The sequence below is a fragment of the Phoenix dactylifera genome, chromosome 13 (assembly GCF_051530095.1).
Source record: "Phoenix dactylifera cultivar Ajwa chromosome 13, Ajwa_hap1_PhDact_Kaust_v1.1, whole genome shotgun sequence".
Taxonomy (NCBI): domain Eukaryota; kingdom Viridiplantae; phylum Streptophyta; class Magnoliopsida; order Arecales; family Arecaceae; genus Phoenix; species Phoenix dactylifera.
In genome coordinates this window covers 10,119,556-10,135,336 of record NC_143202.1, presented here as the reverse complement: position 1 = coordinate 10,135,336, position 15,781 = coordinate 10,119,556, and positions in this window count along the sequence as shown.

The following is a 15,781-nucleotide window of genomic DNA, read 5'->3' as shown; positions in this document are numbered from 1 at the left end:
TCCAATTGAGTTCATTAGCAATCTAATTACTAATTAATCCTTCGATAATTACTTTAATTATTTTATAAGATAATTTGCCAATCGAATTGACCAAATTACCCCTGAATGATTCTTAATCATTCATCAGCCTTCTTGATCAATCAGGAATCTTCTATGCGTGTGACCTCATAGGTTCGAACCTAAGCCGGTAGTATAGGAACGACTTCCTACACTAATCGATGTGACCATCTAGCAATGGTACCCGACGTCCGAATAGGCCGAATATATGCGAAGCAAATATTCTGGAACCCTGAACTATGGTTACTGTATAATTCAATCCCTTTGACTCTTAATGCCAGGATGACTTAGAGCTCACTGTCAACCCTATAATTAGTACATCCATTATGTGATTAACTTTAGATATCCCGTGACTCCTCACTGAGATTATCCTGGCCAAGGTTTTGCTAAATTAGTCACAAGACATTATCTCCTGTTTGCAGGAGGGGTCAATTCCATCTTGACTCACAACTGACTACGCAAGTACTTGACTGCACCCAGTGACCTTCCGTCACTGAATTAGAAATTCAGGTAGTCCGGTACCAAAGTACAGTGAGTTGCTTGCTAGTCACAGGTTGCGGTCTCAGGTCAGAGGGCCAAACTTATACCCATATCCACTCGGAACATCTCTCGACAGTAGAGCGTTCCGGAATTGGTCACGTTCAGTGAAATGTACTCCTACACTTCACTTGTATGGCATACCAGTGTCTCCACACTCCTTGGTTAAGAGGACAACCAACGTATATGTCACACAACGACCTAATCTCGATAATGTTGTCGTCCTAGTAACAACATATCATTTGGTCGCGAACAAGTTTAAGGACTCAAAGATAAATCCTCCTTTATCATAACATAAGTCCTAAGGACTTCATCATATAAGAGTTCATTTGAAGATGAAATGATGAATAATGCCAAATAATACTTTATTAATTTGTCAATTTATTTACAATATTCAATCATCAATATGCTGACGATTGACATTTAGGATACAATTCCCAACAAGAACTACAAGATGTAACTAACTTTTGCTTTATGGCACAAGAAGATAAGGTAAAATCTGAATCTACTTTTACATCAAATAATTTTCAAGAAGAATTTTCTTATGATGAACTTTTTAATGCTTTTCATGATTTGTATGGTGAATGTAGAAAATTAGCTATGAAAAATAAAAATCTTAAAAAGCTAAATTTGCAAATTTCAAAAAAAAGAACTTCTATTGCTGAAATACAAGACAAACTAAATTCTGAAAATAAAAGCTTAAGGTTAAATTCAGAAGAATTGATTCAGAAAAATCATAGCTTAATCAAAACAAACCAAAACTTGAGCGAAGAAGTTGACCAACTGAAATCTCTTATTAACAAGTTCACTGTAAGTTCAGAAATATTAGAAATGATGTTTGAAAGCCAACATGCTGATTATGATAAATCAAAATTTGGCTTGACTCCTTTACTTAATAATAAATCTCTAAAGAAAAAGGTTATCAATTCACCAAGCAAATCATTAAATAAGATAACTTATTTTAAACATGAAAAGAATGGGCATAACAACTTTACCTATCATTCTAACATAATTAAATCAAGTGGTAAAGTTATTACAATTAAATAAATCTGGGTTCCAAAAGGAACCATATGTCCTAACTCTCAAGGACCCAAGCAAGCTTGGGTACCCAAAATGAAAATATGAGGATGTAGACATAGATGTGCCAAGATACCCATGGAACAAATAGATTCATACAAATGGGTGTTCTAGACACACGTCAAAAAATGAAACTTAAAACATACTTATGAAAAGTAATTTTAAATAAAAAAATAAATAATAATAATAATGAAATCAGTAATCCTTGCGTCTCATCATTATTTTTGCTTTAGTATTTGATTAAAATATGAATTGCAGGTATTGATCAATTTTGTGATATAGAAAATACTTTTGGAAATATAATCAAATCACTTCATTTTATAGTATGCTTTACTCACTATTGGATAAGTTGCTAAATGATTAATCAATTTATTAAGAATAACTCTATGAATTCTCTATATGCTTGATTGAGAGTTTTTATCCATGGCATTATTGTTTATTGATCATAGATATGATAATGTGTACTTGGTATGCTTTTGAATATATGCACTATGAATAAAAATCAACTCATGCTAGTATGTACTTAATCTCAAAAGACCTTGCCATTGGCTTACTTAGATTATCTTCTGAAAGGTCAAAGTTTGCTATGCATGTTAACTAAGGAAACAAACAAGAATCAATTTCTAAATCTAAAGATGTTGTTTCCATCACTAAGTTTTCAAAAGCTTACATTGGATTTGTTCTTGGCAAATAAAATTGAAGTATTTTCTATATTTGCTAAATCTTGTAAAAGTGTTTCAAATGAAAAAGTGACGCAATCGGGGTGGGCTGCAGATTTTTTTTCTTCTTTGAGGATGGCTGAATCTTTCTTCTCTTCTTTTTTTTTCTAAGCAATGGCAATGGAGGCTAAGGTTCTTTGTGGTGGAAGGAAGAAGAAAGAGGATGGGTTAGAAAAATTGATTTGAATTGGCAGCAATTGGCTCCAAAGAAAGGTTGGCGTTGGGCGGTTCTAGATTGCAATTGGATTCGTTGAGAGGAATCAATTCGATCCGATTGGATTGATCAATATAAGGTCTGATGGCTTGAGAGTTTTTTTGAGTATTAGATGGATTCTGAAAGGGATGAAGTATTAAAGAGGATGGAAGAAACTTTACTTGAATTTAATCAGGATTTCTAATAGGTTGGTGATGGAAGAACTAGGGCACAATCGGTACACCAAAAGGAACTAGTCTGAACCCGATTTGATGATCAATATGTTGGCTATATGAACGTAGATTTTTCTGAAGAATATGAAGGTTGGAAGCTCTTGTGGACGTGAGGGAACAATGGAGTATATATATATTTTTTTTTGGATTTTATTTCTAAAGGATAACTAAGGAAACTAGGTTGAGTCTCACACCCTAGGTTCCTAGAATTTGAGGAGAAGGTTGGGGCGTCTCACCTTTATCTTCTTCTCTCCAATGGTGTCTCACCAATGGCTGGAAAAGAGCCCTTCTTTTCGTGGTCTCTCTCTCACAAATCTCTAGAATTTTTTTTTTTAAATAAATTTGATATCATTTCATTCATCAAAACCTCCTCTTATAAAGAGAAAGAGGTTGGAAGTTACAAACAGATTTACTTAGACTCAAAATCAGATAAGGATATTTTTTAAAATTCAAATCTAATGATAAACTTCCTAAACAACTTGCCAACTAAAGGTTGGACAAGTGTCAACCCTTCATGGTGTGTGGGTTGGAGATTAGGAGCAGGAAACCCCAACCGCACCATTACTCAAACACCTTCTCGAGTACCAACATCAGTATGAAGTTCGGGAGACTCCTCAAATTTCATCTGATCTCCAAATTTCACGTTCTTATAGTCATTGGAAATCTACGGATATCTATTTTCCAACAAAATTTGAATCAACTTAATCAGACTTCTGTAGCTCCCAAAATCTTCAAAATACCATATGGTGTTCAATCTGTCACGGATTTCAACTGGATTTGAACTCTGAATTTCTTCCACATGTGAGAGGTCTTCATGGTTGAACTTCTCTTTCTTTTGACATGTGACCACTACTAATTAGCCATGGATCCATTCATGCCTTGGACTCAATCTAATTGATATTGAAGAGGCTAACCCATTGTGAATCAAATCACTTATTGCATGGACTCAATCTACTTTCAGCTTGGACTCAACTTTGCTTGGACTAAAATTCTTTCCACTCCTTCACCCAATGTCCCACGCCATAAGAATGAGGGTGGTGCTTCATGGTTGGGCTTCATCTCCATGCTCTCCCCATGATTCAATTGGGCTCAACATGATTGATATTGGAACTCCTTGAACCCCATGAAACTTGGTGCACACCCAAGAAGGGAACTCAATCTCCATGCCCAAGGGACTAGACCCAATACTCCATGCCCAAGGGGGATGCTCCTGCATCAATTCCCCCCTTCTGGAAAAAGACTTGACTTCGTCGAATTTTGCATTTGATAGAGCTCGTAGAAGTTCGGGTTCAGCTGTTGGACTCCCTCCGTCTTTAATCATGTGCAATCTGGAATTAGTCGGTCCTCCAATAAAAAACTTCTGGTATCCTCCTCGGCATGTGGGCATGATCTGATCAACTAGGATTTCCTCAATGGTGTCCGTCGGGGCTGATCGTCGAAGAAGTGAAGATGGTACAGATGGGATGTCTTCATCTTCAACATAGTGAGCATCATAGGGCTGCAACTCTTCAACATAGAAGATGGGGCTAACCTGCAAATCATCTGGTAACTCGAGCACAAAGGCCTTGGGTCCCATCCACTTCAGCACCTTGAAGAATTCGACTTGGCAAGGTTGAAGCTTCTGAAAATTTCTGCATTCAACACTCAACCACATCAACACAAAGTTTGCTTCCTTGCGCAGGGTCGGCAAATGGAACTTATCCTCCACCATGGTGACTGTTTTGACGTAGCCAAAGTGACCACCAAGGTCTCCGCCATGGACCTCTCGAACAATATGATCACCAAGTGAGGTCTCCGGGACACATAAAAGAAAGCAATCATGGGTCAAAAATTCTGAATGCTGCCACTGATCCACTGCTGAAACTTCTGCATATATGGGCTGAAAATATACTTCAGAGGGGTACAAAAATTTTAGATTGGCAAACCCCATTACCTCAACATTCAAAAGAGTTAGAACATATGAATTTTGACTGAGGGCATCAGCAATAAAATCTTCTGCATGCGGCCCATGCTTCAGGACTTGGCGACGAGGCTCCTCGTGTTCTTTTGGGTTCAACCAGCGTGCAGGAAGGTTCGGCAAGCTTGATCTGGGCACCAAATCTATGGTGCGCTGGTTGTCTCTCATCAGTGGAAGATTCTTGGGAAGACTCTCAAGGGTTATATTAGAGAAATCATCCAATATGGACTTGAAATCAGGAGGAACAACTTCTGAAATTTCAGCCCCAACTTCCCTAGCCATTAGTGCATACATGACCCCAATCTCTCGGCTACAAGCTTCAAACTTTCTCATGGTTAAAACCCGTTGGATTATCAGATTTTCAGAGGTAAAATCATGATCCTAAGGGGCTTTAACACAACTCTTTTGTTGGCACAATATAGAGAATAACAATTGGATCGACCATCATACTCGACACTACGATCATACAACCAAGGTCTTCCTAGAAGAAGATGGCACGCTTTCATGGGCAGAACATCGCACCATACTTCATCTCGGAGGTCCTTACCAAGTGAAAAACTGATCAAGCATCTTTGTTTAATAGGGATGGGGGAGTCTTCGATCCAACTTACCCGATACGGCTTTGGATGCGGTACCGGTTTCAGATTCAGCTTTTTCAGCACTTCTTCGGAAATGATATTCATGCAGCTTCCATTGTCAATGATGAGGTTTAGAGACTTGTTGGAATGCTCGACGCGAGTGTGGAAGATATTGGTGCGCCTCCAATCTTCCTCCACGTTCTCCTCCAGCTTGCAACCCATAAGAACCCGCCGCACGACGCACACAGGTAGATCTGAAGCTTCTAGCTCCACCGCAGGGGCTTCTTCATCATGTTCTTCGTTTCCTTCATTTCCCTCTTCATCAGCGGGCTGAGAGGGAGGAGTGACTTCAGAGGGCCCTATGATCTCATCCTCCTCGCATACCAATGCAAATCGTTGGTCTCGGGTAGGACAAACAACGGCGAAATGGCCTCGTCCGCCGCACTTGTAGCATTCAACAGGATTCTTCCCTTGCGGTGTGGATTGTGGCATAGGACCTTTACCCTTTTCATTAGCCCTTGGAGCACCCCTTTCCTGATATGTGCTTCTATTTACAGAGGTTTCAGATCTGAAAGCAGGGGCGTTACCTCGAGGAAATGGAACTCCTCGGTTGGTGCTGCGCTCGGAAAATCGTCGTACAACTGGTGCTTGCGCAGGGCGTCTTTGTCGTAGCTGCGATTCAACTCGAATGGCGAGTTGGTATGCCTCCTCTAGGCTGAAGATGCGCGTTGTCATTAGCTCCCTCTTGATGTCATCCCTCAGCCCGGATCGGTACCGAGTTAGGGACTGTCGATCCGTCTCCGTGAGGTTGCTGCGGATCATCAACTCATGGAATCGGGCCGTATACTCCTCTACGGAAGAGCTTCCTTGACGAAGTTTCAGAAGTTCTTCGAAGAGTGTCTCCTCATAATCAAGGGGAAGATACTTTTCCTTCAAACGAAGTTTCATCTCCTCCCAATCATTGATAGGGGGCTGACGGAGTCGATGAAGCTTCTCTTCAACGCTATGCCACCATATGCGTGCTTGGCCCTTGAGCTTCATCTTCACGAATCGCACCTTGGTTTCATTGGGCATGCTGAACCATTCGAAGTAGTCTTCGAGAGACATCAACCAATCCTGGAAGTAGGTTGGGTCCATGCTTCCGCTGTAATCAGCAACTTCTACACGAACCCGCTTCATGACATCGTCGAGATCATGGCGCTCCCGCTGATTTTGATGAACATAGGGGTTCCTGAAATTATTCCCCATACGAGGAATGTTTGGAGGGGGCATCCGCTGATCCCTAGGTGGCCTTTGGGGTGATAGACCCTTGGGGGAGAATGCTTCAACATCGGGGTCTCCTCCAAATGGCACTTCTGAATTTTCAGGTTGCGCGGGGACAGCATGTTCATCTTCAAGATTGTTTGGCTCGGGAAAGAGACGATCCCAAACAACTTCCACCTTCTGATTCAAGGCCGCCACTTGCCGGATGAGCTCGGCCATCATCTCAGCACGTTGTCGTTCATTGTTGTAGGGGCGACCACTTCTGGTACTCATGGCGACAAGGATTCGCTCTGATACCAATTGACGCAATCGGGGTGGGCTGCAGATTTTTTTTCTTCTTTGAGGATGGCTGAATCTTTCTTCTCTTCTTTTTTTTTCTAAGCAATGGCAATGGAGGCTAGGGTTCTTTGTGGTGGAAGGAAGAAGAAAGAGGATGGGTTAGAAAAATTGATTTGAATTGGCAGCAATTGGCTCCAAAGAAAGGTTGGCGTTGGGCGGTTCTAGATTGCAATTGGATTCGTTGAGAGGAATCAATTCGATCCGATTGGATTGATCAATATAAGGTCTGATGGCTTGAGAGTTTTTTTGAGTATTAGATGGATTCTGAAAGGGATGAAGTATTAAAGAGGATGGAAGAAACTTTACTTGAATTTAATCAGGATTTCTAATAGGTTGGTGATGGAAGAACTAGGGCACAATCGGTACACCAAAAGGAACTAGTCTGAACCCGATTTGATGATCAATATGTTGGCTATATGAACGTAGATTTTTCTAAAGAATATGAAGGTTGGAAGCTCTTGTGGACGTGAGGGAACAATGGAGTATATATATATTTGTTTTTGGATTTTATTTCTAAAGGATAACTAAGGAAACTAGGTTGAGTCTCACACCCTAGGTTCCTAGAATTTGAGGAGAAGGTTGGGGCGTCTCACCTTTATCTTCTTCTCTCCAATGGTGTCTCACCAATGGCTGGAAAAGAGCCCTTCTTTTCGTGGTCTCTCTCTCACAAATCTCTAGAATTTTTTTTTTTAAATAAATTTGATATCATTTCATTCATCAAAACCTCCTCTTATAAAGAGAAAGAGGTTGGAAGTTACAAACAGATTTACTTAGACTCAAAATCAGATAAGGATATTTTTTAAAATTCAAATCTAATGATAAACTTCCTAAACAACTTGCCAACTAAAGGTTGGACAAGTGTCAACCCTTCATGGTGTGTGGGTTGGAGATTAGGAGCAGGAAACCCCAACCGCACCATTACTCAAACACCTTCTCGAGTACCAACATCAGCATGAAGTTCGGGAGACTCCTCAAATTTCATCTGATCTCCAAATTTCACGTTCTTATAGTCATTGGAAAGCTACGGATGTCTATTTTCCAACAAAATTTGAATCAACTTAATCAGACTTCTGTAGCTCCCAAAATCTTCAAAATACCATATGGTGTTCAATCTGTCACGGATTTCAACTGGATTTGAACTCTGAATTTCTTCCACATGTGAGAGGTCTTCATGGTTGAACTTCTCTTTCTTTTGACATGTGACCACTACTAATTAGCCATGGATCCATTCATGCCTTGGACTCAATCTAATTGATATTGAAGAGGCTAACCCATTGTGAATCAAATCACTTATTGCATGGACTCAATCTACTTTCAGCTTGGACTCAACTTTGCTTGGACTAAAATTCTTTCCACTCCTTCACCCAATGTCCCACGCCATAAGAATGAGGGTGGTGCTTCATGGTTGGGCTTCATCTCCACGCTCTCCCCATGATTCAATTGGGCTCAACATGATTGATATTGGAACTCCTTGAACCCCATGAAACTTGGTGCACACCCAAGAAGGGAACTCAATCTCCATGCCCAAGGGACTAGACCCAATACTCCATGCCCAAGGGGGATGCTCCTGCATCAAAAAGGTTTCCAAACTGTGAAGATAAAGAGTATCATGGCACAGTGTTGAAAACTAAAATCCTGATAAAGTTTATACAGAAAATAATATTAAATTCAATTATTTCAGCTCCATGGACACCATAAGTAAAATAGGGTTAATAGAATTCTTGAAGAAATGAAAAAGACAATTGAGTATGATAGTCATCTACTTAAATAATTTTTAAAAAAAGCTATCATCACTTCTTGTCATACATATGACTTCTATTAGATCTATTTTTGATGAAAACTTCTTTTGATCTTCTGAAAAATAGAAAATGAACTATTGCATATCTCTCATATTTTTCAGTCGTACATACTATGCTTGATATGTTCTTATGAAAATAATGCCAAATCTGATAAAGATATTTCTATCCTTGGATATCATTCATCAAGCAATGCATATAGAACATTCAATGAAAAGATTCGAGTTGTAGAAATATCAATTTATTTTATTCTTTATGAGACTAATGATTTATTATCAAGATACTAAAATTAAATTATATATGTATATGGTTAATCTTTTACATATAACAAGCTGAAAACTTGTTAATAATTATAACCAAATTGAGTTTTTCAGAAATGCACTTAATGAAGAAAAATTGATGACTACTAAAAGACTAAATCAAGAAAAGATGAAATAGATCTTGATTCTTGCATGATTAGAAGTAAAGATCACCATTATCATTTGCTTGCTTTATGAGCTTTATATTCTATCAAATGAATGTGTAGAATGCACTCCTAGGTGCTTATTTTATTAAAGAAGATATATGTTAAATAACCACCATATTTGAAAACACTCATTACAAATATGATAAAGCAATATATAATTTGGAACAAGCATCAAAAGCATGATATAAAAGCTTAAGTAACCTTTTTTTTTGATAGAAAGTAATAGTGATAAATCTATGCATCAAAAAGAAGAATTTGTGATATCTTATTTGCTCAAAGTATGCATTGATGACATCATTTTTGGTTCTACTAATGAAGAGTTATATGAAGATTTTACTTAGCTCATGCAAGGTGAGTTTGAAATATGTATGATGAATGAATTAACATCTTCTCTCAAACTCCAAATTAAGACAAACAAGAAAGGGGATCTTCATTGACCAAAGTTAGTCCACAAGAAAACTCTTATAGAAGATTGGCATGAAGAAGGTATGTCTATGACCCCATCTTGTAGAATTTGAAAAGGATGAGCAAAGTAGATCTATTGTTTTAGAGCTGTATTGAAGCATGATAGAATAATTATTTTATCATACAGCTAGTAGACCAGATTGTATGCTCATTATGTGACCTTGTGCAAGACTTCAATCTAACTTTAATGAATCATATTTTATTGATAACAAATAAATCATAATCTGAATTTTAATAGAAACAACTGTTTAAGATAAGTTGATTAAAACTTAGCTAGCGTGTCTTATTGATAATTATCTTAAGCAAATAAAATCTAAACTAAATCGATTTTGAAAATAAGAAATTGATTTGACCTTGATAAATCTTCCTATTGCCTCACATGCTTGTCCTTGAACCATCTTGGTTAATGAAACTATCTCTTTAGTTCAAGTGATATGTGCTTACTTATATTTAGGCAATTTCTTGAGTAAAGTGACTCAATATTCAACTATTGTCATATCTTATATTGAGTCATCTAGTTAAAAATATGTTGGATGAATAGTTTGTATCTTAAGAAACTAAAGACTTTCTTTCAAGAAAGAAAAGGAGTTTGTTAATAATGCAGGATCCTTGAGCAAGAAAGAAAAGGAGAGATTTCAACTTGAAGGACACCTCCACATAAGATACAATAAACATTCGCATGCAAACAAGAGAGAGGATCTTCTTCAGCCAAAAGTTCACACATAAGAAATCTAGTTTGGCTAGAAGAATATAGAATGAATAGGTAATTTTAGATACCTCTCTCATAAATTAATTGAGCAAAGTCAATAACTTAAATCTTATTATGGCATGATTAAATTCTTTAATTATTAATTTTTGATATCATGTCTATATATGTATTGACTGACTTATACTTTTAGAAACTGTTTCATGGTTTGCCCAAACTAAATTATTTTTTTGCCTATATCATAACCATGAAATACACAAGTATATGCTTAAAATTTTGATGTAAAATAACTTGTGAGAAGTTATGAATCCTTGAGCACAATGAAAATGTTGTTTGCATGATATACATCTATATGATACATAAAATTATTTCTTTATTCTGCTCTTTCATGTAAATTACTTGAGAATAACAAAAAGAGAGAGAGATAAAGAAAAGAAAATGGATATTATTCAAGAGAAGTAAAATCTAAGTAAAGGCAAATACTTCAATATTAAGGAAAAGCAAAACAAGCATAATAGATTTGGCATATTTATGAGACTCGTGAAAGGGATAAAATCCGCAATTAATTACACTTAAACAGGGAGAGTTTGAAGTGAACCTTTTAAATTTTCTATATTGCTCATCATAGGGATGGTGCCAATGGGGAGGCTAGTGGTAGTACCCGGCACTATTTGACCCAACTATTCGGTGTAGGGTATATTAGGGACGGCACAAGAGGGAGGCTAGTGGTAGTACCTCGTGCCCCTTCCAACTCCACCGGATAGGGAGCAAATAGAGTATAGAGCATAAGAAAGTAAAAATGAAAGACAAAGTAAGTGAAAGTATATAAAAAGAATCAAGTCAAATTTTTAATCACTTGAAAACACACTTTAAGGATGAAATCAATGCAAGAGTATGTTTAAATGGGGAGAGTTTATTTGAAAAGAATTGATTTTGATCATTGACATGCTTGTTATTTTAATGCATGACTTAAAACATAATATATTTTGCATGTGGCATGATGTCTTGAATTATGGGTTCTCAATATTTTGTAATGCTCCATGCTTGGACAATTTGATTGAATGTTTGGAATACTACATAAAATTTTTGTTTGGTATTATTGAAAAGAAATTTCAGATTTGTCGTTCACAATCATCGTTAAAATCTGAAAGTTGAATAAATTTGTAAAAAGGAGAAGAGAAGGATATCTCTATTTTGGTAATACCTTTGGTATATAATGTTCTAATTCATACCAAAACTCAACATAAATACAAATATTCTGAATATGCTCTTATATGTTTGAAATATGTGTTTTCAATCGTAATGATTTAAGATGAGCTACAATGTGGAAGATACATATCTCAAATTATGACTTTGAAAGTCTCTATTGAAAATCTTTATGAAATTCAAAATCTGATTTTGTATAAAAGCTTAAACTCAATATGATTTCTAAATAAAATCTTAATGTAAGAAAAACAGAATTAATTTTGATGCCTTGGTTGATTGCTCCGATACGCATCCGAAACATATCATTTCTTATCTTTAAAGTGTACTAATATTGGTCCAAATGATGTGTCTTTCGATGATCTTGATTGCAAACAAAAATTTCTAAATATATGATTTTATTTTCATATTAAAAAGATTTATTATGTTTCATGTATACATTGCTGAAAAACTATGATTAAGAAATTAAGTTCTATAAATATATATACCTCAATGATCATCTATATGTTTTTCTCTCCTACATTCTTAAAGACTTCCATCAGAATATATATAGAGTGAATGATCTTAAAGCTAGAAATATTTCAGCTCACTCAAATGATTCTAAAAGAAAGAAAATGTAAATGCTTTTGAAAGAAACTGAGCTTCAAATGAATCATTTTCTGATTAATATTTCTATACATTTACTCTAAGATTAAGAGAAAGCATAACTTATTCTTGAAGGATTAGAAAGAGTAATTGCTACAAATTTTGAATAATGCTAGATTACTCTACATTCTCGATATCATAGAATTTCAGCTTTATTTACATTTATCATTAAAATCTGAAATTCAACAATAGAAAAGAATGATTAAAGAAGAATGCATCTTTTGAGGGAGAGCTTTAGATATTCAATCTAAATGCAAAAGGTTACATCCATTTGATGAATATCTTGAATGTTTTATGGATTGATTTTGATAAACCTCCTTGTGTTGCCATTGCTTGCCTTGAGTTGAGTTCTATAAAGGTTGTCTTATCTCAAACCTTGAGTCTTATGAAAATATGCTGAAACTTATAGAAAATATATTTTCGAGATTGACAATTTTATTGAACATTATCTTCAAATTCTAAACTCTTAAATAGGAACGATCAATTAAGGGGGAAAAAGAAAATTTCAGAAGGAAAGATCATATGGAACTTAATCGCATAAATCCATAACTAAAGGAGAGAGAAAGAATACTAAATGAAAAGTGATCCTAATACTCTCCAATATGTATCATCTGAAATTTAATCTGAAAATCTTTACGATACACCTTGAGGCTTGTTATTTGGTTAGTATATCTTATGCATCAATCATGAACCAAATTGCAATTCAAATAGTTGATCTTAAGAGCCTCTAATTTAATGAAAAAGGGGGGGAATAATGTGTTGAATTTTTTTGAGTATCTCTTAGAAAATCTATTTTGAAATTCACTAATGAGTCCTAATTGGCTTGTTCTTTAGAACTTCAATTTTGTACCAATTCATATTTTTATGGATCAAATTGTGCTTATTTTCTAAAGGAATAAAAGAAAGTATTTAAAAGAGCTCTAAGATGTATCAAAAATTGCATATTTTGGTATTTGTGCCCCAATGCTCTTATTATCATAAAAGAACTTTGAAGTCATTAAGAATTAATGATCCAACATGATGATATGTTTTTCAAGTATATAAGTTTTGATCTTATACTCTGAAAATTAATTAAATTGCTCTCATGTTGATAAAATACTTAATATATTGGGCAAAAGATCTTAAATGAACAAGCTTTCATACTTATTATTGAAGAGAGGTTAGATTTCCATTCGTGCTTTCTTTGAATATCATTCGTGGTACTTCTTGAATTAACTTAAGAAAGATTCCACCTACACTTGATTTGAAAACTATCTTTGGAATCACATTCGATATGTTCTGCTCTGAAATTATCTTAATTGGCTCTGATCTATGCTCATTAATCTTATTCTAATATTATTGCCTTGAGTTATATGATTCATATTCTTGCAATAATTTGACATGCAAATCAGAGTACAATAAGAAATATTTGAGTATTCTTATCTTTGTGCTTAATGTTTCACTATCTTTTTGATGTTGTCAAAAAGGGGGAGAAATATCTAAGTATATGCTCATAATGCTTTATGTGTTGATTATGTTAAGTTGATTAAATCTAAAGCATTATCATGAAGTATATGTTAAAGATATATATTTTCTACTTCAAACAACTTAGCTATGCATTACTTCTAAAACACAATATATTTTATATTGCATATACTTCAAGTTTTGTCATCATCAAAAAGGGGGAGACTGATGATCCAAAGATTGATTTAAAGATTGATTTTGATGATCACAAAATCTTGAAGTATAAATACTAATGTTTGTGTTGCAAGGAGAAAGATATTTATTTTGCAAGGAACATAGCAAGTTGGAAGAACACAAGAAGGCCTCCAAAGCTCTCAAGAAAAGTTCGAAGAAAGCTACAATTTATTGGCCCAAGTTTCAAGTTCAAATGATTCAAGTTGGAGGAGCAAATTCAAAAGAAAATTCAAAAGAATAGTCCTCGAGTCGACTCCTGAAGAATTCGAGTCGACTCCGATGCTTGCCGAGTCGACTCCAGAGTAGTATGAGTCGACTCCAGGGAGTAACAGACAGAAAGACAGAGAAGCTATTTTGGACCCTGAGAGCCGAGTCGACTCCTGAAGAACTCGAGTCGACTCCGATGGTTGGCAAGTCAACTCCTAAGGAAAATAAGGAAAAAGTCAGAGAGCAAATTTCGGATACTGTGAGCCGAGTCGACTCCAAGACAGTTCGAGTCGACTCCAAGGCAGCGCAATCCCAAAAGACAGAGGATCAGTTTTCGGGCTCTGAGAGCCGAGTCGACTCCAAGAGAATCCGAGTCGACTCGAGGAAGAAAATCAGAAAATATGTCCTCTGGATTCCTGAGAATGAGCCGACCCCCAAGTGCCCGAGTCGTCTCCAGCTATTGGCGAGTCGACTCCAGTTTGGTCCGAGTCGACTCTAGGACAAGGCGTGCACATTAATTCAAATTTGGAACAGTGGCCGAGTCGTCTCCAGTCAAGCACGAGTCGACTCCTGCAACAGGCGAGTCGACTCCAGATCGCGCGAGTCGACTCCGATCCCAACGAAAACATTGTCAGAAGTTGCAGAATGTGCACAACGGCTCTATTTTTGTCTCTAACGGCTAGATTATTGTTCCCACTCCCTCAAAAGCTATAAAATCAAGAGGAGAGCTAAAAAAGAACGTATGGAAGTGGGAGAGAACACTTAGGAAAGAGATCTCAAAGAAAAATCTCCCAAGAGCACAAAAGGGCCATTCAAAGCAAAATAGAGAGAAGAAGAGCATCCGAGTGAATCCCAAAGCTTCCTCTCCAACTGTGTGCTGCCTCAGTGATCCTCTACCTCGTGCGAAATCAGAAGAGGGTCAAGTAAAGAAGAAGCCGAGTTTCCTCATCTACACAACTTGGTTGAGGGCTTCTCTTTACTCTATTAGTTTATATTGTTATATTTGCTTGTTTTAAGAAGCTTTGATTTGTTTTAAATTCTTGTTCTAATATCTTGTAACTTGATTCAATCAAGGAATTGAATCAAGGGGTTAAGGTTTGTTGGTGAGCCTTAGGAAAAACCAACGGTGTAAGGTTGTGGTTGGTGAGCCTTTGAAAAAACCAACTGGGTTGATTGTGAACCCGGAAAACAATCATTGTAAGGTTGTGGTTGGTGAGCCTTTGGGAAAACCAGCTGGGTTTGATTGTGAACCCGGGAAAACAATCGGTTGGTTCTAGTCGGTGAGCCTGTGAAAACCGACCGAGTTCGTTGTGATCTCGCAAAACAACAAGTTGGGTTGTGAGCTTGTAAAACAACCGGCTGTAATTTGAAGGATTATAGTGAAATTCCCAAGAGGTCTTGGGGAGTGGATGTAGGTGCTGGGGTGCATCGAACCACTATATGTTTGTTGTGTTTGTGATGCTTTTTATCATTGTCTAACTTGCTTATTTATTTACTTAGATAAATTGCTTGCTTAACTCTTATCCGCGCATTCATTAGTTGTAAGCATATTCAATTTACTTAATCAAGTCTCATTCGATAAATCAAACTGTTGCTAAGGTTAAATTCCACTGTGCATCTATACAACTTAGCATAATTAATTGAAAAGTTTTAGAAGTAGTAT